This window comes from Microtus oregoni, unplaced genomic scaffold, assembly GCF_018167655.1.
Source record: "Microtus oregoni isolate MIOR12 unplaced genomic scaffold, Mior012 000044F_ref0000062, whole genome shotgun sequence".
NCBI classification, from domain to species: Eukaryota; Metazoa; Chordata; class Mammalia; order Rodentia; family Cricetidae; genus Microtus; species Microtus oregoni.
This window is the reverse complement of record NW_024543218.1, coordinates 2,490,714-2,512,776: the sequence shown is the minus strand read 5'-3', so window position 1 is coordinate 2,512,776 and position 22,063 is coordinate 2,490,714. Positions and strand designations below refer to the sequence as shown.

At 38.3% G+C, this 22,063-nt stretch overlaps 1 pseudogene; it reads left to right on the top strand.

Annotated features, from left to right (window-relative positions):
* The first annotated feature begins 2,290 nt into the window (after positions 1 to 2,290).
* LOC121434666 overlaps positions 2,291 to 22,063 on the top strand; it is a 32,460-nt pseudogene continuing 12,687 nt past the window's right edge.

Here is a 22,063-nt window from a genome sequence, read left to right as displayed (position 1 = left end):
TTCAATGATTTGGAAGGATACGAGATCAACTCCAGAAAATCAGTAGCCCTCCTATACACAAAGGATAGAGAAGCAGAGAGGGAAATCAGAAAAACTTCACCTTTCACAATAGCCACAAATAGCATTAAATATCTTGGGGTAACACTAACCAAGGAAGTGAAAGATCTATTTGACAAGAAGGTTAAGGCTTTGAAAAAAGAAATTGAAGAGGCCACCAGAAAATGGAAGGATCTTCCATGCTCTTAAATTGGAAGAATCAACATAATAAAAATGGCAATTCTAACAAAAGCACTCTATAGATTCAATGCAATCCCCATCAAAATCCCAACAAAATTCTTCACAGACCTTGAGAGAAAAATAATCAACTTTATATAGAAATACAAAAAACCCAGGATAGACAAAACAATCCTGCACAATAAAGGTCCTTCTGGAGGCATTACCATCCCTGACTTCAAAATCTATCACAGAGCTAAAGTAAAGAAAACAGCTTGGTATTGGCATAGGAACAGAGATGTTGAACAATGGAGTCAAATCAAAGACCTGGATATTAACCCACAAACCTATGAACACCTGATTTTTGACAAAGGAGCTAAAAGTATACAATGGAAGAAAGAAATCACCTTTAACAAATGGTACAGGCATAACTGGATTTCAACCTGTAGAATAATGAAAATAGATTCATATCTATCACCATGTAGAAATCTCAAGTCCAAATGGATTAAAGACATAAATATAAACCTTACCACACTGAAACTTATAGAAGAGAAAGTGGGACGTAGACTGCAACATATGGGCACAGGAGACCACTTCCTATGTAAAACCCCAATAGCACAGACAACAAGAGCAATGATGAATAAATAGGACTTCCTGAAACTGAGAAGCTTCTGTAAAGCAAAGGACACTGTCATTAAATCAAAAAGGAATCTTGATGAATGGGAGAAGATCTTCACCAACCCCACATCAGACAAAGGTCTGATCTCCAAAATATATAAAGAACTCAAGAAACTAGACTTTAAAATTCTAAATAACCCAATTAAAAAATGGAGTACTGAACAGACACAGAATTTTCAACAAAAGAAGCTCAAATGATCAAAAGATACTTAAGGTCATATTCAACTTCTTTGGCAATCAGGAAAATGCAAATCAAAACAACTTTGAGATACCATCTTACAACTGTCAGAAAGGCTAAAATCAAAATCACCAATGATAGCCTATGCTGGAGAGGATGTGGAGTAAGGGGAACACTCATCCATTGCTGCTAAGAATGCAAACTTGTGAAACCACTTCGGAAATAAGTGTGGCAGTTTCTCAGGAAATTGTGAGTCAACCTACCTCAGGATCCAGCAATACTACTCTTGGAAATATACCCAAGCATACTACAAAAACATTTGTTCAACTATGTTCATAGCAGCATTATTTGTATTAGCCAGAACCTGGAAACAACCTAGATGCCCCTCAATGGAAGAATGGATAAAGACAGTGTGGAACATATACACATTAGAGTACTACTCAGTGGTAAAAAAAAAAATAACACCTTGAATTCTGCATGCAAATGGATGGAAATAGAAAATACTATCCCGCTGGGCGATGGGGGCGCACACCTTTAATCCCAGCACTCGGGAGGCAGAGGCAGGCCGATCTCTGTGAATTCGAGACCAGCCTGGTCTACATAGCTAGTTCCAGAACAGGCTCCAAAGCCACAGAGAAACCCTGTCTCAAAAAAACCAAAAAAAAAAAAAATACTATCCCGAGTGAGATAACCCAGACCCAAAAGGATGAATATGGTATGTACTCACTCATTAGTAGACTCTAGCCATCAACAAAGGACATTGAGCCTATAGTTTACAAGCTTAGAGAAGCAAAATAATAACTTGAACCCAAAGAAAATCATACGTAGATCCTCCTGGAAATCGGAAGCAGACAAAATTGCCAGGCAAAAGTTGGGAGCATGGGGGTGGGGGTGAGGGTGGGATGGGGGAAAGGAAGAGTGGGAGAGAGAAGGGAGAAGGGAAGGTTTGAGGAGAGCTTGGTGGAGTGGGAGGGTTGAGATGAAGGAATGGTGGATATAGGGGCAGGGAAGAAGATATCCTCATTAAGAGAGCCATTTTAGCCTCTTTCGGGACTTGGCTCCAAGATGACCAAAAAAAGGATAAACAACGGTCGTGCCAAAAAGGACCGCAGCCATGTGCAGCCAGTTCGCTGCACTAACTGAGCCCGCTGTGTGCCCAAGGACAAGGCCATTAAGAAGTTCATCATTCAGAACATCGTAGAGGTGGCTGCCATCAGGGACATGTCTGAAGCAAGTGTCTTCGATGCCTATGTGCTCCCCAAACTCTATGTCAAGCTGCATTATTGTGTGAGCTGTGCTATTCATAGCAAGGTAGTCAGGAATCGATCCCGGGAAGCTCGGAAGGACCGAACACCTTTGATGTTGGTACCAGAGTTGCTATAAATGACTGCTGCTTTAGGGGTTAAATATTTTGTTAGTGGAGATACAACCAATCCACTAAATTATGATAAGACTTTCTGACTGGATAATAGGTAAATATAGTTGGGCTATATTCAAAATTATTTTATTACCAAAACTATATCATTTGTTTTACTGGAAAAAGGAAAATGGTTTGTTTTTACTGCTGGATCATGTTTTGTGTAGTAAAGAAGAAATTCTTTGGTCAAATTGTAATCTTTGTATATCAATGTTAAGATTTCCTTATTTGTATTATAGTAAATCAATGGTTTTGAGAAAAAAAGAAATGAACAATTTTCTGAATAGGTATCACATACCATAATTAAATCAAGATCAGGTGAATAATTTAAATCAACCTATAACCTGCAAGGAAAGGGAAGTCATTCCAACCAAAAAAAAAAAAGCCCAGGGACAGAGAGTGTCAGGGCAGAATTCCATCAGAACTAAGACCCAATAACAATACTCCTCAAAGGGTTCCACATAATAGAAAGAGAAGGAACATTGCCAAACCCCTTTAATGATGGTACAGTTACACCTCTACTAAAACCATGCAAAGATTCAACCAAAAAAGAAAATTACAGACCCATCTCCCTGATGAGCATAGATGCAAAAATACTCAATAAAATACTAGCTAAAATCTAAGAACACATCAAAAAATCATCTACCATGATGAAGTCAGATTCATCTCAGAGATGCAAGAATGGTTCAACATACAAAAATTTATTAAGAATCCTGCCCTCTTTAAGTTCCTTTCCTGACATCCTTTAGTAGTGAACGACAATATGGCAATATAAGCCAAATTAACCATTTTCTCCCATTAGTACTCTTGATTGCTAAGACTTCCCAGAATCCCTCATTGGCTAGGGCCACCCAGCTGGGACTCACAATATTAACAGCTTCTCTACTGGAGGATCAGAGACCAAATGACTCAGACAGCACAATCCATCCAGTTCTTCCCTCCCAGCCCAGCAGACAGGGCCCCAGTTTAAAAACTTTGTATTTAGTACACATTATTCTACTCCCCTAGATCACATCCTATCCCACATCCAAAGTACAGGGTCCTTTGTGTGCACATTCCATTGTACACTTACTTCCCAGTGCAGCCATCCCATTGGCTCAGAGATGGGAAATCCTGAAGACAAACACAGGTCACACTCATAAAGTAACTATTGTTATTGTGCATCTGTGGTTACTTTGTAACTGTTGTTAAAGAAAAACACACCATAAATTAGAAAACAATCCAGGCATATTTGGGTTTGGAAGCAACAAGGAGAATGTAAATATAATGTGGATTTCATCTCTAAAATTATTTTGAAAACTTGAAATAGACTTTATGGCCATGTGCTCCAGAGACTAGGGATTTGTGTTAGAGCACATTAAATATTTCTCATGTATTTTCTCTAAAGATGAACAACTTAATGCAGAAAGGTAACAGTCCTGTTAAGCAGGGCCACAACATTTTCCCCAGATTTTGTATTTTAGATGAGCTACTTTAAATATAGCAATTAGGTTTAAAGATAAGGTCAGTTTCTTTCCCAGATTCTTGATTGCCTTGATCTGTGGACTGCAAACAATGGTCAATCTGGACATTCATGAAACATCTACAATTGACTACCTGATTCCACAATGCTAATTTCAACTACTGTTGAAGGAGGAAAGCTTTCGCCCTCAGTACAACTTCTCCCTTTCTGAACTGTGTCTCCACCAGCTTCATGTTGGTCAATGACCTCAACTCTTACACAGGTCTCTCTTCTTCTAAGTCCCCAATAAAGGCCAGAAAGATCAGCAGACACTCAGTAACTACTCTACATTTCTTCTTCATTGACAAGTCAATGCCAAACCTGTAAGAAGTTGCAGGACTGTTTTCCCAGCACTGGGCAGCAGAGGCAGGATTAGGTGTTCAAAATGATTCTCAATTATATAGTATGAGGCAAGCCTAAACTATAAGAGACAAAGAAATCAATAATTAACATCACTTGAGAGAAATAAAATGCAACTATTAATGACTTGAAACATTGGAGGACAGAAACAGAGACAAGAGGAGCAATACACTTAAAAAATATCTGAAAATTAAACTAATAAGATTTTAAAATGATAAAAATATTGCACTCTTGAGATTAAATAAAACTTTCTATATTGACTTTGAAACAGAGTTGGCCTTTCTATAGGAGAGGGAATGTCACTAATAAGAGATAGATTAATGGATTCTATATACATGTGTTGGCTACTGAGATCTGTAACCTGACACATAAAGTTAGTCAATGGCCTGTTTCTCAAATCTCTGAGCTGACATAACTGTGTCAAGCAAGATCAACCATGTCTGCATAGAATTGTTGCCTAATTGCCTTTCCTGGAACTAGCTCCTGTAGACCAGGCTGGCCTTGAACTTACAGCCAGCCTTTGCCTCCCTAGTGCTGGGATTAAAGGCCTATGCCAACTCTGCTCAGCCAGGAACATTTTCATAATGGTGACTCCAATAATTGATTGCCTCCACTGTTTCCCCTGCAGTGTACACAATAAACTATTTATCCTATTGTGGTCTGAAGACATAAGGAATGCTCCATATGCAAATCCTTTTCCTGCAACTGCAATGCATAGTCAACTACATGACTCAAATGCATAATTTTAAAACTGTGAGGTGGTACAGTATTTTTAAAGGAATTTTGAAAATCTAATATACAGGACAGCAAGGTCATTGCCGTGGATAGCAGCAGACTTAGGGCACCTGAGACAACATAAGAGAACTTGTCTCAGGAACTATTTTTCTAACAGGATGGAAATGAAGCTGTTCTAGAATTAATATGCCTTTCCATTGAGAAATAACTCTACACACCTAGGAGATTAATAAAGAAAAACGTCTTTAATGATGGTAGACAACAATCTCTAGCTAAATATCAAAGAGGAGCCAGCTAGACAGATTCCACATTTGCTGTTGTCCTTAAGTGTCCTTTAGGTTTAGGCTCTAGGTTACACTTTGAACATTGAAATAGAAACAGGGAACTTGCCAGGCTACACATTTAGGCTGATAGGAGTCTTACAGAGCAAAGATATTCTCAGGATACTTTCTTCATTACATTGGTAACAGGAATGAGCAGGTCATGCTTCAGTAACAGGGTCCTGAGGTGAAGGTCACAGGGGTGAGAAGGATGGGAAAACTAAAATGTAAAAAAGATAAAATCCTAGGGTAGGGAAGTCTTGCAGATGCCTAGTAAACTTCCTAGGAAAAACTGCATCTTGCTGGGCATTGATGGCACACACCCTTGCTGCGCCAAGTGATCTCTTTGAGTTCAAGGACAGCCTGATTTACCCAGTGAGTTCCAGAATAGTCAGGACACTCCTAGAGACAAACCTTGTCTCAAAAAATTTTTAAAAGGAGAATAGCATCTTGTATACTTCCAAGGGAGAAATGAAAGATATTAGAGAATTATAAGTACAAATTATCACATGAATTTAGGAGGAGACTACTCAAACAAATCTATACAATGAGAACACAGGGTATCTCAAGAACTTTACTATGAGCAGAGTGGCCATGGGACTGATAACTAAATCTCCATATGGTGGGAAGAGTGGGTTATTAGAATCTGAAGCAACCCCTCCACAAAGGCCTTGTCACCAGACCATTACCAGCTCCCCTAAGCATATTTCTGGTTTTAGAGAAGGAGCTTTGTTTTATTATCAGTAGATCAGATCCCTAGGGAAACTCAAAAGGCTTAGGCACCAGTCTATTACTAGGTCTCCCAAGATTGTTCTTCCTTCCTCAAGAGGGCATAAAAAAAAAGCCTTGATTGATCAGGTAACTCCTCCAGACAACAATGTTTTGCATTTCAATTATATGTCACCTGGTGTCATATTGCCCATTTGAAAGAACTGTGCTTTTCTCAAATAGAAAACTGGAACTTTATACCACATCAGGCCTTAAAGTAGGCCTCCTTGAAAAGCTTGTTAGAGGTTGTGTTTTGATATGGTGATGTGCCTGGTGTCTGGTTTTAAGTCAGTGGTGGCTTCTTTGTAATAATTTAGAGGAAAATATCTGGACAATCCAGTTAAACAATGTGTACCCTAGCATTCTAATCTCTAACAGCCCTAATTAAAATACATTTAACTTTTGGGTAATTTAGGGGCAGTCCTCTCTCAGCTAATTGTACTTTGTGATATTGAACTATGTCCAAGGCATTGGCAAATCCTTTATATCAGCAATTCTTCTCTTCTATATTGCAGCTTAGAAGTGCAGTGCTACACAAGAGGTGAGATGCCTTGATACTGTCCACATAGTTAAATATAAATGGAGATTGTATGTAAGGTTAAATGCAAAGTGCTCAATTTTGAGAAGATACTGGAGAAACAAGGCTTCTCTGAGTATGGCATATGAAGTTGACAAGAAAAATGTTTGTACACACAGCACCCTACTTCCAATTCTCTAAGCAGATTTAGGCCACAGTGCAAAGTTATTCAGAGACCTGACCCTAGGTCTATGAATTAACAAAGACCACATGGGACTTCACAATACAGGGAATATGGCAGCAGGTTTCCACACCAATCCCAGGAGGATGTACCATGCTGTCTCCCTCACTTCATCCTCTGTTCCTCCCCATCTGGAGACAACATTCCCTTGCTCACAATGTTGCTGTTTCCCAGCTGGTCAAAGCTCTCAGTTCTTCAACTCCCAGCAGCAACAATTACACTGCAGCATAAAAAACCACTGAAGGCAGCTCCTCTGCAAAGCTGAGTCTGAACATGGCTGCCCAGAAGAGGCCGGCATGACTTAAAGGGCCTGATTAGATAATTCGGTCTGAATGAAAAAAAAACACTGTCCACAGGGCTATAGTGTGCTTAAAGACACAGCACAGTGGTTCCTGGCCATTGCTCCCACCCCAGTCAAACATCTTTTCTAGAAGGGCCAAGATATGTATTTCATAACACTTATCCCTGGCTTCCAAAAGTAGACACTGTCATAATCTTGCACTCCATAGGAACTTTCCCTTTTTCTTCCAGGACACAATGTGACTAGCTAGCTTGTACAGTGTACTGTGCTGTGCTAGGTGGGTGCAGTGATTTCCTGTCCCATGGTGGAAAGAATGCTCAGAATATTATTAACAGCTAAAGAGAATTTTAAGGTAATAAATGGAGAAGTTTGTGCTGTGGCTTCATGCTGAGATCAGATGAACTGAAGGTACTTTTTATGGTGTTGGTAAAGTTATCTTTTAGAATAAGAATCAAAATTGATAATTGACTTTTCACAGTGTCATCCACTTGAATTTCAACTAAAACCTTATGGTACAGTATGAACATGCCAGAGGCATTTCCTTCCATCATTTGTTTAATTTACAATTGTTCCTACATGATTTTGAGGAAAGAATGTCACTAAATGTCTTTGCTTTTACATTGTGATTATCATTAAAGTGGATTTGTTAATTGAGCATGCTTAAGGAAAGGGAGAACATTGCATGAGCATGTTCAGACTCCCTACGTAAAATCTCCATGCTTCATTCGTTGAGGAAAAACAATTTTGAAAACAACTTTATAAACATTCTTTATGCCTCCTACAGGCAAGAATTTTTTCTCATTTCATCTGTCTTGGCTGTTGAAATGTCTGGCTATTTTTGGCAGTTAAAATTGACTACACAAAGAATTGATTATACTTGAGGAGATTTTACTTAAAGGTTTGAAATGGGAAAATATTCCTTTAATGTGTATAGTTTGAGATGATAGGATCCACATTAAGCTGCTTGGTGTTTGTGCACACTTAACCAGTGAGCTATCTCTCTCACTCATGTCTGTGTGCAGTTTTAACACCATCACTCATGAGCAGTGGGATTTTCTGCATTTGAGACCATTCTGGCCTACAGAATGAGTTCTACAACTACACAGAAAAATCCTGTCTTGAAATCACAAAAAAAAAAAAAAACAAAAAAACAACAACTGAATCCAACAAAGACTATGGCCCAACTTATTCAGCATCTTACATTCTGGTAGCAGCAGTCACATATAAATATTTTGAAGAAGAAGAAAAGTCTCTGTTTTGCCTCCGTGCTCTAGCTCTGGCTACCAAGCTCATTCCTTTACTAGCATTAGAGCCTACTGCATTGTAATTTTGATGAATACTTAAAACCAGCTGAGTCACAGAGCCTTGGGGGCAGAACAACTACTAGAATCTTCACCTGACCTTAGACAAAAGGCTGAGAAGCAAGCTATTGGATTCTTCAATTGCCATTGGTAGGCAGCTATTCTTAAGTTACCTGGACAATAGCTTGTGAGACATTTTAATAAGCCTACTTTTTACATACATGGTGAGATTCATTCTACAAATCCTGTTCTTAAGAGAATCTTAAATACTGCAGTTGTATATTTTATTCACCTGACTATGGAGTGAGATGTGCTGGCTAACAATAGTGCTCATTCTTTCTAGCTCCATTATTCTCTACATTTTCAAATTTCCATGAACACTACTCTTTTTATTATTATTCATTTGCCTGGAGTTTGCTTCTAATTTAAGGAATAAAGCACATAAAGCAATGAGCCATTATCCAGCTTTCTGATGGGGGAAAGACTAATCATCTTGATTGAGATCTGTTTCCTGCTTTTCTCTTTCCTGTTGTATAAAATCCCTGTGAAAACCATATAAAAAGTACCTTCAGTTCATCTGACCTCAGAAATGAAGCCACAGAACAAATATTTCATTTAGTAACTTTAAAACTCTCTTTAATTGTTAGTATTCTAGGCATCCTTACCCCATGGGACAGGAAAATGCTTGATCCACCTAGCACAGTGCACCCTACAAGTCATATAGTGTGCTGGAAGAAAAAGGGAAAGTTCCTAGGCGTGCAAGAAGATGACATTGATTGCTTTTGTAGCCAGGGGCAAGTGCTATTGAAATGTATATATTCTCAGATCTGGAGAAGTTCTCTATTAGGGGCAATGGATTGCACAGGAATCAGTATTCTGTGTCTTTAAGCACACTGTATCCCTATGGGAGGTGCTCTTGTCACTCAGGACTCAGTAGCCAATCATGCACTCCAGGTGACCTGCCAGTCAGAAGCAGTGCAGGTCTCTTCCTGGGAAGCCATCTTCAGTCTTGGCTTTGAAGTGGAGCTGGCGCCAGAGAATTCCTGTTCTCCGGTGCAGTTGCTGTTGCAGGGAGACGATGCACTGAGAATTTTTGCAAAATGGAGAAGCCCAACATGGTAAGTGAGGAAATGCTGTCTCCTGATGGGGAGGAGCAGAGGGTGAGGTGCAGAAAACACTATGGTGTTACCTCCATGGGTCTGGGTGGGAACCTGCCATCATTCTCCCTGTATGTGAAGTCCCTCATGGTCCCTGCTATCTCCTGAACCTAGGAGCAGGCCTCTGAATAACTTTGTTCTGTGGCTTCATCTCCTTAGAGTATTGGGAGCAGGAAGTTGTGTGTAAAAACACTTTCCTAGTCAACTTCAACAGTGTTCTTGCACTCATGGAAACAAGTTGCCAAACTCAGAGAAGCCTAGATTCTCCAATATCTTCTCGGTATCGAGCACTTTGCATTTAAGCTTTAAATATGATCTGAATTGAGATTTAAATTTGTAGAGGTTATCAAAGGCATCTCATGTGTTGTGTAGCTTTCCACTACTGTACCATAATGTTGAAGAGTAGAATTGGTGATACAATAGATTGACCAATGCTTAAAAAATAATTAGTCTCACAAAGTAGAATTTAGCAGAGGGAGAACTTCATGTAAAACACCCAGACTTTAAATATATGCTAATCAGAACTGGAAGAGATTAGAATGCCCTGGTACACATTGTTTACCAGGATTGTGCAGATATTTGACTCCAAACCATTTCAAAGAAGCCATCACTGATTTAAAAATAAAAACTCACTGCCAGGTAGTAGTGGTGCGTGCCTTTAATTCCCACACTCTGGAGGCAGAATCTGATGGATTTCTTTGAGTTCAAGGCAAACCTGATCTACAAGAGTTCCAGGACAGGCTCCAAAGCTACTGAGAAACACCTCGAAAAATCCCCGAGTACAGGGATTAAAGGCGTGCTGCACCACTGCCCGCCTAAGATGTTATTCTTAAGAAGCTTACTAGACTTGCCTGGATCTTCTGCAACACCTCCTCACCTTATCTTTTTTATCTTTTACTTGTCCAGTCCAGTCTTTCTTTTCCCTTGTGATCGTCACCTTAGAACCCTGTCTGTAACTGGTAACTGGCATACTTAAGAGAATATTCTGAGAATACTTTTGCCTAAATATTTAGACTGGCAAGTTTCCTGTTTCTATTTCAATTGTTCAAAGTTTAATCTGGACCATTATCATAAGGGATGCTTATGGATAACAGCATATATTGAATGCAAAATCTGTCTATCCTAGCTCCCCTTGAGCATTGGACAGAGATCAATGCATAACATCATTTAAGAAATTTTTCTTTATTAATCTTCTAAGTGTGTATTGTGATTTCTCTGTAGAAAGGCATATTAATTGTAGAAGAGCTGCATTTCTGTCCAGATAAAAATATTGTTTCTGAGACAACTTCTGTTATTTTGACTCAGATGGCTTTGGTCCCTGTCTGTTGCTTTCCTGGACAATCTTGAGTGTCCTCTATATTACACCCTCAAAGTTCTTAAGTGACTGTACCCATTCACAGTTTTAAAATTATGTATTTGCCTGGCAGTGATGGTGCACTCGGGAGGCAGAAGCATGCAGGTCTCTGTGAGTTTGAATCCAGTGTAGTCTACAAGAACTAGTTCCTGGACAGGCACCAAAGCTCAGAGATACCATGTCTCAAACAAAACCAATAAAATAAAATAAAAATGCATTTGAGCCATGTAGTTGACTGTCCAACACAGTCAGAGGAAAAGGATTTGCACATGGAGCATTTCTTCTGTCCTCAGACCACAAGAGGAAGAATAGATTATTGTGTGCACTGCAGGGGGCACAGCATAGGCAATCAGCTGTTGCAGCCACCACTATGAGAAAGGGCCTGATTGTGGTAGCAGGAGAGGTTTGTAATTGCCCAGCATGTGTAAATTAATGTTGTGTGATTGTGTGGGTGTCCAGATTAGGAAGGTTATCTTGAGTCAAGTAACATTTAATTTGCAATTAGGCAACTATCCTCTGCAGATATGATCGATCTTTGTTTATTGATATTTACTGAGCTCTACAATTTCTTTGCTTCATTCCCCGCCTCTCCACTCCCGCTTCAACACTCTCCCAAGGTCCCCATGCACCCAATTTACTCAGGAAATCTTGTCTCTTTATCCTTTATTCTTCCCATGTAGATTAGATGTTTGTCAGTCTCTCTTAGCATCCTCATTTTTGTCTAAGTTCTGGGATTGTGGTTTGTAGGCTGGCTTTCTTTGCTTTATGCTTAAAAACCACCTATAAGTTAGTACATGTGATAATTGTCTTTCTGTGTCTGGGTTACCTCACTCAAAATAATGTTTTCTAGATCCATCAATTTTCCTGCAAAATTCAAGATGTTGTTATTTTTTTTCTGCTGTGTAGAACTCCATAGTGTAAATGTACCACACTTTTCTTATTCATTCTTCTATGGAGGAGCATTTAGGTTGTTTCCACATTCTGGCTATGACAAACAAAGTTGCTATGAACATAGTTGAGCACATGTCCTTGAGGCACGATTAAGCATCTTTTGATTATATACCCAAAAGTGGTATTACTGGGTCTTGAGAAAGGTCATTTCCTAATTTTCTGAGAAATTGCCACACTGACATCCAAAGGGACTGTATCAGCTTGCATTCCCACAAGCAATGCAGAAGTGTTTCTATTTCCCCAAAAGCTCTCCAGCATAAGTTGTCATCAGTGTTTTTAATCCTGGACATTCTTTCAGGTGTTAGATGGAATGTCAGAGATGTTTTGATTTGCATTTCTCTGATTAATGATATTGAACATTTCCTTAATTGTCTTTCAGCTATTTTAGATTGCTCTGTTGAGAGTTCTCTGTTTAGGTCTGTACTCTATTTTTTATTGGATTATGAGTTCTTCTGGTGTCCAATATCTTAAGTTCTTTGTATATTTTGAAGATCGGACCTCTGTCTGATGTGGGATTTTGATCTTTTCCCATTCTGTAGGCTGTCATTTTGCCTTGTTAACCTGTCCTTTGCTTTACAGAAGCTTTTTAGTTTCAGGATGTCCCATTTAATTTTTCTTTTAGTGTCTGTGCTACTGCGGTTATGTTTAGGAATTGGTTCCCTGTGCCAATGCATTCAAGTGTACTTCCCAATTTTTCTTCTGTAATTTTCAGTGTGGCTGGCTTTATGTTGAGGTCTTTGATCCATTTGGACTTGAGTTTTGTGCATGCTGATAGATATGGGTCTATTTTAATTTTTCTACATGTTGATATCCAGTTATGCCAGCGCCACTAGTTAAATGTGTTTTCTTTTTTCCATTTGATATTTTTTCATTCCTTCTCAAATATCAGGTGTTTAAAGATATGTGAGTTGATATCTGGGTCTTCTATTTAGCTCAATTGGTCCTCCTGTCTGTTCTAATGACAATACCAGGCTGTTTTCAGTAATGTATCTCTGTAGTAAAGATTGAAGACAGGGATTGTGATGCTTCCAGAAGTTCTTTTATTGTATAGGATTGTTTGGCTATCCTGAGTTTTTTGTTTTTCAAATGAATTTGAGTGCTGTTCTTTTGGAATCTTTGAAGAATTTTGCTGGGATTTTGATGGGCATTGTATTCAATCTGTAGATTGCTTTTGGTAAGAAATATGATCGATCTTGCTTGACAGAGTTATGTCGGCTCAGAGATTTGAAAAACAGTCCATGGACTAACTCTATGTATTCGGTTACAAATCTCAGCGTGAACATATGTATATTTGTACCATCAATCTACCTCTTGTTAATGACATTCTTTCTCCTAGGGAATGGCCTACTCCTTTTTAAAATCAATATAGAAAATTTTATTTAATCTTAAAAGTGCATTTTTTTTGGTGTGTTGAGACAAGGCTTCTCTGTAGCTTTGGAGCCTGCCCTGGAACAAGCTCTTGTAGACCAGGCTGGCCTCAAACTCACAAAGATCCACTTTCTTCTGCCTCCTGAGTGCTGGGAATAAAGGCCTGAGCCACTACTGCACAGTTAAAAGTGCATTATTATCATCACTTTAAAAATCACTTTTTGGTATCAGTTTCAAATACTTTCTTTAAGTGAATTGCTGCTGTTATCTCTATTTGTTTCTGTTTTCCAAGGTTTCTAAGTCATTGATAGTTTCATTTCATTTCTTTCAAGTTATGTTGATTTCTATGTAGAGCAATGTCTCCTATACTTTAGGCTTGCCTCATGCTACATAATTGAGAATTATTTTACACACCTAATCCTGCCTCTGTTGCCAGTTCTGGGAAGACAGTCCTGCAACTCCTTCCAGGTTTGTCCTTCTCTAGTCAGTGAGAAAGAAAAATAGAGCAGTTAATGAGTGTCTGCTAATCATTCTGGCTTTTATTGGGGACTTAGAAATGAAGAGGGATTGGTATAAGAATTGAACTTATTGACCAACTTTGAAGCTGGTGGAGACACAGTGCAGGAATTGAGAGGTTGGCCTGAGGGTAAGAGCTTTCCTCCTTCAACTGAGATTACTTATGTGGAATCAGGAGGTCAATTGTGATGCTGTATGATTATCCTGATTGACCATTGTTTGCAGTCCACAGACAATGGTAATCTAGGTATGGCACTTACCTTATCTTGAAATCTAGTTGTGATATTTACAATAGTTCATCAAAAACAGATAATCTGGGTAAAATGTTGTGGCCCTGCTTAACAGGACTGTTACTTTTCTGGAATAAGGTGTTCATCTTTAGGGAAAATACATGAGAAATATTTATTGTGCTCTAATAAAAATCCTTAGTCTCTCGAGCACATGGCCATAAAGTCTATTTCAAGTTTTCAAAATAATTTTTGAGCTTAAAACTGCATCATATTCTCATTGTCTTTGCTCCCTCCGAGCCATAACATGATCCTGATTGTTTTCTAATTCATGGTCTGTTTTTGTTTAACAACAGTTACAAAGTAACCACAGTTACACAGGAACAGTGATTCCTTTATGAATGTGACCTGTGTTTGTCTTCAGGATTTTCCTTCTCTGAGGCAATGGGATGGCTGCACCGGAAAGTGAGTGTGCAATGCAATGTGCACACAGAGGACCCTGTACTTTGGATGTGGAACAGGATGTGCTCTAGGGTAGTGGAATAATGTATACTAAATACAATCTTTTTAAACAGGGGCCCTGTCTGCTGGGCTGGGAGGGCAGAACTGGAAGGACTGTGCAGTCTGAGTCATTTAATCTCTGATCCTCCTATAGAGGAACTGCTAATATTGTGAGCCCTAGCCAATGTGGAATTACGGGAAGAGTTAGCAATTGGGAATACAAGTAGCAGACAGTTTGTGGGTTCTTTCCATGATTCTATTCTGCCTCTGCAGTAGGTGTAGGCAGGAAGATCACAAGCTATATCGTGGTGAGCGTTGGGTGAAGCTTTGATCACTTCTAGCAATCATATAGAGAGTATCATACACAAAAATATATACAAACATACACAAAAAATAGCAGTAACCTTAATTTCAGAAGTGGTTGGAACTCCAAGTAGTTAGAGTAAATCAAGTTGATTTACATGTAAACTGATTCTTTAAAAATCTGTTCTCTTGAAATTCCATTTAAAAAGATTTCATTTCCTCACTGTGATGCAGACTTGGATTCCATCACCAATTGTAGGAAACATGGTAAGTGATCCTAACAGACATAATTTTCTTTATCACAAGAGAATGAGATGCTTTCAGTAATCAAATCTATTTTCTGTAAAGGAAAAACATCAGAAGACTTCAAGTGAATATTGTAAATTTTGGTGAAAGAGCCCTTCTCACCGAACCCATTTTCTATTATTGGTAAAGGAGAGAACAGGAGTGTACAGCATGTGTGATGGCCAGTGATTCAGTGAATTAGATTAGAACCTTGTTGTTCTTCTTTAAGAAACAATTATATATATATATATATATATATGTGTGTGTGTGTGTGTGTGTGTGTGTGTGTGTTTGTGCATGTGTGTGTATGTAGATTTGTGTTTGTGCCTTGTTTTGTCAATGGTGTCATCCATATTGTTGATTTTGTGAACCATAATTTAATTATATCATTCATTGTTTGTGAAAACGATGGACCTTCCCCAGTTTGTACTCAGAATATTTTTTATATTTTTTGGTGATAAACAGTTTTACTTTTCTCTTCTTGATCTCAGATGCTTGCTTCTAAGTATTTTATTTTATTTATTCATTTATATTTTAATAATAAAGCTTGCCTGAAGATCATAAAGTAAAACAGATGCCATGGCCCGCCTTACACCCCAGGCAATACTGACACACACCTTTAATCCCAGTAGTCACACTAGTTTGTTGTAGAGTCAATGCTGGTGTCTCATATCTTTAATCCTATCACTAAGGAGTTGCAGATAGGAAGTGGCATGCTTGGGAAGAGAGAGGAATATAAGGTGGTATGAGAGAAGAGCTGAGGATTGAGTGTTTTGTAGAAACAGCATTCACTTTGAGGATTTATAGAGACGGGATACCCCATTTGGTGAGTCTTAACAACATTTATCTAGGGCTTCCCTTGGAGGGAATGCTGAGGCTAAGGAAAAGTTAGATTAAGAGAAATGAAGACAGAAACATAGGTTAGACTGAAAGGATGAAAGGTCAATAGAAAACAGCCTGAGTTTATTTCTCAGCCAGCATATGTACTAAACACAGTCAAAATGCAGATCAAAAAGCAGTACAGTCAGCTCTCCACCTTCCTGCACTGTGCTTGGAGGCAGCTCAAACCTGTGCATTATCTGATTCAGCTAAGCAGCTTCTAATCATTAACTAGGGGTGCCCCTGGCTGGCCTCCACTAGCCCAAATATTAATAGAAAAAAATGGACTCTTATAGCTGGGCAAAATGCTTTTTCTGTTGGCTAACGCAGATGTTATTCACAGCCCTCAAGGTTACTAGAACAGCAGGTATGCTTGGACTCAAATAGAATCTTTAAGTCTGAAATGACTCCAGATGGAAACTGAGTCACATGTGGGCTCCCACATTGGACTGGGAACTTTATAGAGCTAAGATCTAGTGGATGGATGCTGTGCTTCATTGATCTTTCAGCTTCCCGCCCTACTAACTGATTACAGGATTTATGAACAACATCAGTTTGCACTACATCTAAAATCTAATTTAAATAAAAGGCTTCTTTTTAATTCCTGTTCATGATTTTGGGTCTAAATCTCTATCAAGTAACTTAAAAGTAAGTTTTTCGATTCTGTATATAAATAAAAAACTATGCTCCTTTAACCTCTTTGAGCTTTACTACATATAGCACTTAAAAGGTTTTCTACAGTAAACCACGATCATTCTTAGCAGTGACCATTAAAATCTTAATGATTTTACATTGATTCCTCCTAGAGTGTGGTAATGCCACTAAACTGACTACCCTCCTCCAAAGGTCAGCTTTGGGCTATAAATTATTCAGGATGATTCCAAGATTACTATCTAATATGGTCCTCATGCACTACACTAGACAGAACTTGAGATAATTCCTATACTTTCCCATTACACAAAGACTGGACAAGAAATAATACAGGTAATTCTCCCATAAATTGAAATTTTCTTAGGTTTATTTCAGGGACCCTTATAGATGCCGTTGCTCACAGACATCAAAATATAATTTCAAAAGCATGGTTCCCATATTCCTAAGAGTTGGGGTTTGGTCATTCATTAGGTCATGAATTATGCCATCATTGAGGTGGAGGAGGTAACAAGTTACTATGGGTAATGGTAAAATATATAAACAAAGGAGAAAATACTTAGTTATCTTGTTCTGAAAAGAAACAGGGAAGATATAGAAATCATAGGATAAATGATAGATTACTAATTTGACCTTAAATAAAAAACTATTTTTATTAAATATTTTATATTAGTATGGATTTTTTATATTAATACATATTTGAGATTATTTTTGTTATATTGTAGATGTTTCTAATCTTATTTAACATATTTTTGTATATTCATGGAAATTTAAGGTTATTTTTGATAAAAGATACTGTACATACATATCTACTCTTATGTAAGGTTTTCTGCCGAACTTTATGATATAAAATAAATCTCTAGTCCTGAAAATTACTATTACAAGCTATTTAAATTAATAAAATTACAAGTTAATGTTACATGTTATAATCATACTTATAGTCCTGTTAGGTAGGCTTTCAAGGTGAAGCCAAAAGATATTTCATTTTCATTTTTTTCATGATAGGATTCCTTTGAATTACTCTGGTTGTTCTGGAAATCACTTTGTAGAACATACTGGCCTTGAGCACACTGAGATCAACCTGCTTTTGCCACACAAGTACTGGGATTAAAGACATGCCCCATCACTCTCTGGCCAAAAATACATTTTCAATAAGTCATCAAATATTTCCTATTCAAAATATGGCACTTAAGATGTTATGATTATATAAGGCATGTCTGTTTCTGACAACACCAATCTACTTCAGAGAAATTATGGATATCATAGAAATGACTAAATGTAGTTAACTTTCTTGCTGTCAAGACTTAGGCACTGGCAAGAAACTGCCCTTTGAGTTGACTACTGACAGTATACTGTCTAAATTAGATAGGCAGGACATGAAAGAAAGTGACAGCTGAGCATTGCCATGGCAAAGAAGGACAATCCTTCAAAATTCCTGCTTCACAGAAACTTGGTCAGATTTTCTAGGTGTATAGGCTAAAGTTAAAATTCCAACAGTACAGTGGAATCTTGGGTGACTGTCCAGGCAGTCAGTAGTTTATGTCATTTCTTGGATTTTTAAAATTGTTTTCATTGAGGTATATATTTTTCTCTGCTCTCCTCCCTTCCTGATTTCTAAAGTGATTGTGCCAGTTTGCATGCCCACCAGCAATGGAGAAGTTTTCCCATCACCCTACATCCTCTCCAGCATAAACTATCTTCAGTGTTTTTGATCTTGGCTATTCTTACAGGTGTAAGGTGGGATCTCAGAGTTGTTTTTACATTTCTTAATGGCTAAGGATGTTGAGCATTTCCTTAAGTGTCTTTCAGTCATTTTATAGTCATCTCTTGAGAGTTCTGTGTTTAATTCTGTACAATTATTTTTCTATTGGCTTATTTGTTCTTCTGATGACCAGTTACTTGAGCTCTTTATATATTTTGGATATCATCCCTCTGTTTGATGTGGGGTTGAAGAAGACCTTTTCCATCCTGTAGGCTGCCGTTTTATTGAACATTTCCTCTGCTTTTCAGAAAGTTCTCAGTTTTAGGTGGTCCCATCTATTAAATATTGCTATTAGTGTTCGTGCTGCTGGGGTTATATTTAAAAAGTGGTCTCCTGTACCAATGTGTTCAAGTGTATTTCCCACTTTCACTTCTATGAAGTTCAATGTGGTTGGTTTTCTCTTTTGATCTATTTGGACTTGAGATTTCTGCATGGAGATAAATAAACACTATATTTTCTGTTTACTCAGGGAGTACTATAACCTTCACAGGTCTCTAAAGGACTTAAATACTAGATAATTGTAGTTTTCTCTGTTACCAAATTGAAACAACTCAGAAACTAGAATGAAATATGTAAGGTTAAGAGATATAAAAAGTTTATTTTAGGGTGGGATAAATAATGATTTAGGTACAACACTTTGGACTTACCTAGATAGGATATATAATATAGTATTTTCTCTAAATGTCACGCCCACCTTGACCATCAAGGAAGACACAACACCGGAACTCTTCTTGCAGGCAGTTTTATTCAGGACTTTCTTACAGAATCGTGATCTCTCTCTCTTTCTCTCTCTCTCTCACCCCGGGCAAACCTCTCCTAGCCCTTAAAAAGGCACAAGCTGCCAACCCTGGATTGCCACATGGGCACTGCCCATAGGTCCACACATATGCAAGCAGCTGACAATAATTGTGTGATAATAGCATGAGTCAGGCCTTAGCCATATTAGAAGTTGATTATCACAGAGAGCACTCACTTTCGGGATCACGGAGGGCAGAAGCCAGCACCATCAGGTGCGGCTCCACACAGCTCTCTACATCTAAATTTACCAAATACAAATGAACTGGTCACTGTTTCCTATATATATTTGTACATAGTTGTTGTATATTTTGTATATAGCTTTACTGTGTTGGTTGAATCCTTCACTTTTTATTTAGTAAGAAAGGGGAAATTATGACATTTTGATGATGTTCTCATAATACAGTTTGCTTGGAGTCAGGACAGAGCTAACAACAACCTCACTGTAAATTACCCTAGAAGTTTGGATGTTGTTGACCAGGTAGGAATCAGGATTATTAAGGCAGGCTTGAGAGAAGATATGGGCTCTTTTCTTGCATGGATAAATTGAAGAGGTAGTAGTCACCAGTGGCTGATCAATTGATTTTCTGATCTTTCAAGTTCTTACCCTGCTATCTGACTCCTGAGTTTTATTTCATTTTAGTTTGGTTTAGTTTGGTTTAGTTTTTCTGAGACAGAGTTTATCTGTAGCTTTGGAGCCTGTCCTAGAACTCATTTTGTAGACCAGGCTGGTCTTGTACACACAGAGATCTGCCTGCATCTGCCTCTTGAGTGCTGGAATTAAAGGTGTGTGCCACAACTGCCTGGTCAAGGCAGTTTTAATTTTAAATATCAATTAGATTACTGCTTCAGTAGGGATAGAACTAATTAAGTAAGCCCTTGGAAAGTGAAGCCTCACCAGTCACTGGTGGTGCATTTCTGTGAGTTCAAGGCCAGTCTGGTCTACAAGAGCTAGTTCCAAGAAAGGCTCCAAAGCTACAGAGAAACCCTGTCTCAAGAAACACAAAACAAAAACACAAAACCAGCCAAACAAAATATGTAGCCCCATGTACCTGAGAGAGAACCACGGGATTTGGCATTTACTCTGCTGAATTTTCATCTTTCCTTGACACAATCTTCCCTTATTTGTCCTCATTCCTCTCTTTCATTAGTCTTTTGTTTCTTCTTCTTTTTTACCTTGACTGCAGTGCTTCCTTCCACCATTCATCTCAGTCTCATATTTCCCCCAAATCTCTCTTCATTGTTTACCTTTAGAGTCTCTGTGAGCACCAATAACTCCTGCTTAGTTGATTCTGTGGGTTGTGTTAACCTAGTGTCCTCAACCAAGGTGGGAGGCAGTTGCTATGGTACTTCCTCCCCATTGCCAGCAGGGTCTTCTTATCTCCTCTTATTGTTTGACTGCCTGTGTCTGCTCCTGCTGCTTTGAGTTCCTGGATTAGGCCAGTTTGGTAACAATTGTCTGAGGCACCATTCTATAAGAATAACAGAATATTATGAGAAATCATTTCTTGGACTTTTTTCCTATCTTGTTTGGTTCTATCACAGACCTGTAGTGAAGTGAGCTTCAGGTCTTGGACATCCAATTAGGATGGGCATTGTCTCCTTCTAATGGAATGGGCCTGAAGTTTCACGAGTTATTTGTTGTTTACTCCTACAAGTTATGGGGAACAAATAACTCAACACATGTTACAATCAGGACTAGATGTAGATGTGACTGTTGCTGGGTTGGTGTTTCAGTCCCAACATTGAATACTTCGCCTGGTTAGAAAAGACTCCACAGGCTTTTTATCCCTCTTTCCTAAAAGTCCTTGCTAGTGGCATTTTTATACAACCTAATGAGTATTTACTCTACTAGGTACCATACCAACTCCTAAATGTTCCCCAATTCCTGTAGTCTTTCCTTATTCTCCCTACATCCAACCACCCTGATCCTGATTTCTCCTGTTTCCATACCCAACTACCGCCATTCAATTCAGAAGACCTATTCTAGTGCCCCTTTCAGGGAGATTGATGTATCCCTCCCTTGATCCTTTGTTGTTAACTAACTCTGTGTCTGTGGATTATAGCATGAATATCCTCTACTTGAAAACCAATATTAATGTATAAAGGAGTTTACACTATTGTCATTTGTATTGTTGGGTCTTGAGTTACGTTGAATCCTAATTTTCAGAGAAACTGACATACTGTTTTCCAGAGTGGTTGTACAATTTGCATTTCCACCAGCAATGGAAGAGTCTTCCCCTTACTCCCACATCCTCTCCAGCATAAGCAGTTATTGGTGTTTTTGATCGTAGCCATTCTGACAGGTGTAAGGTGGTATTGCAGAGTCATTTTGATTTGCATTTCCCTGATGGCTAAGGATGTTGAACATTTCCTTAAGTGTCTTTTGGCCATTTGAGATTATTCTATAGAAAATTCTCTGTTTAGTTCTGTACCCCATTTTTAATTGAATTATTTGAAATTTTGATGTTTAATTTCTTGAGTTCTTTATATATTTTGGAGATCAGTCTTCTATCTTATATGGGATTGGAAATTTATTTTCCCATCCAATAAGCAGCCTTCTTGTGTTATTGACTGTGTCCTTTGCTTTGCAGAAGTTTCTCAGTTTCAGAAGGTCCAATTTATTTATTTTTCCTCTCAGACTCTGCGTTTCAGGTGTTATATTTAGGAAGTGGTCTTCTGTTCCATGCTTGTTAAGCTACTTTTCACTATCTCTTCATATTTATCGTTGTGAGCCTAGCCTTTAACGGCTGAGCCTTCTCTCCATCCCTCACTTTCTCTCTTTTC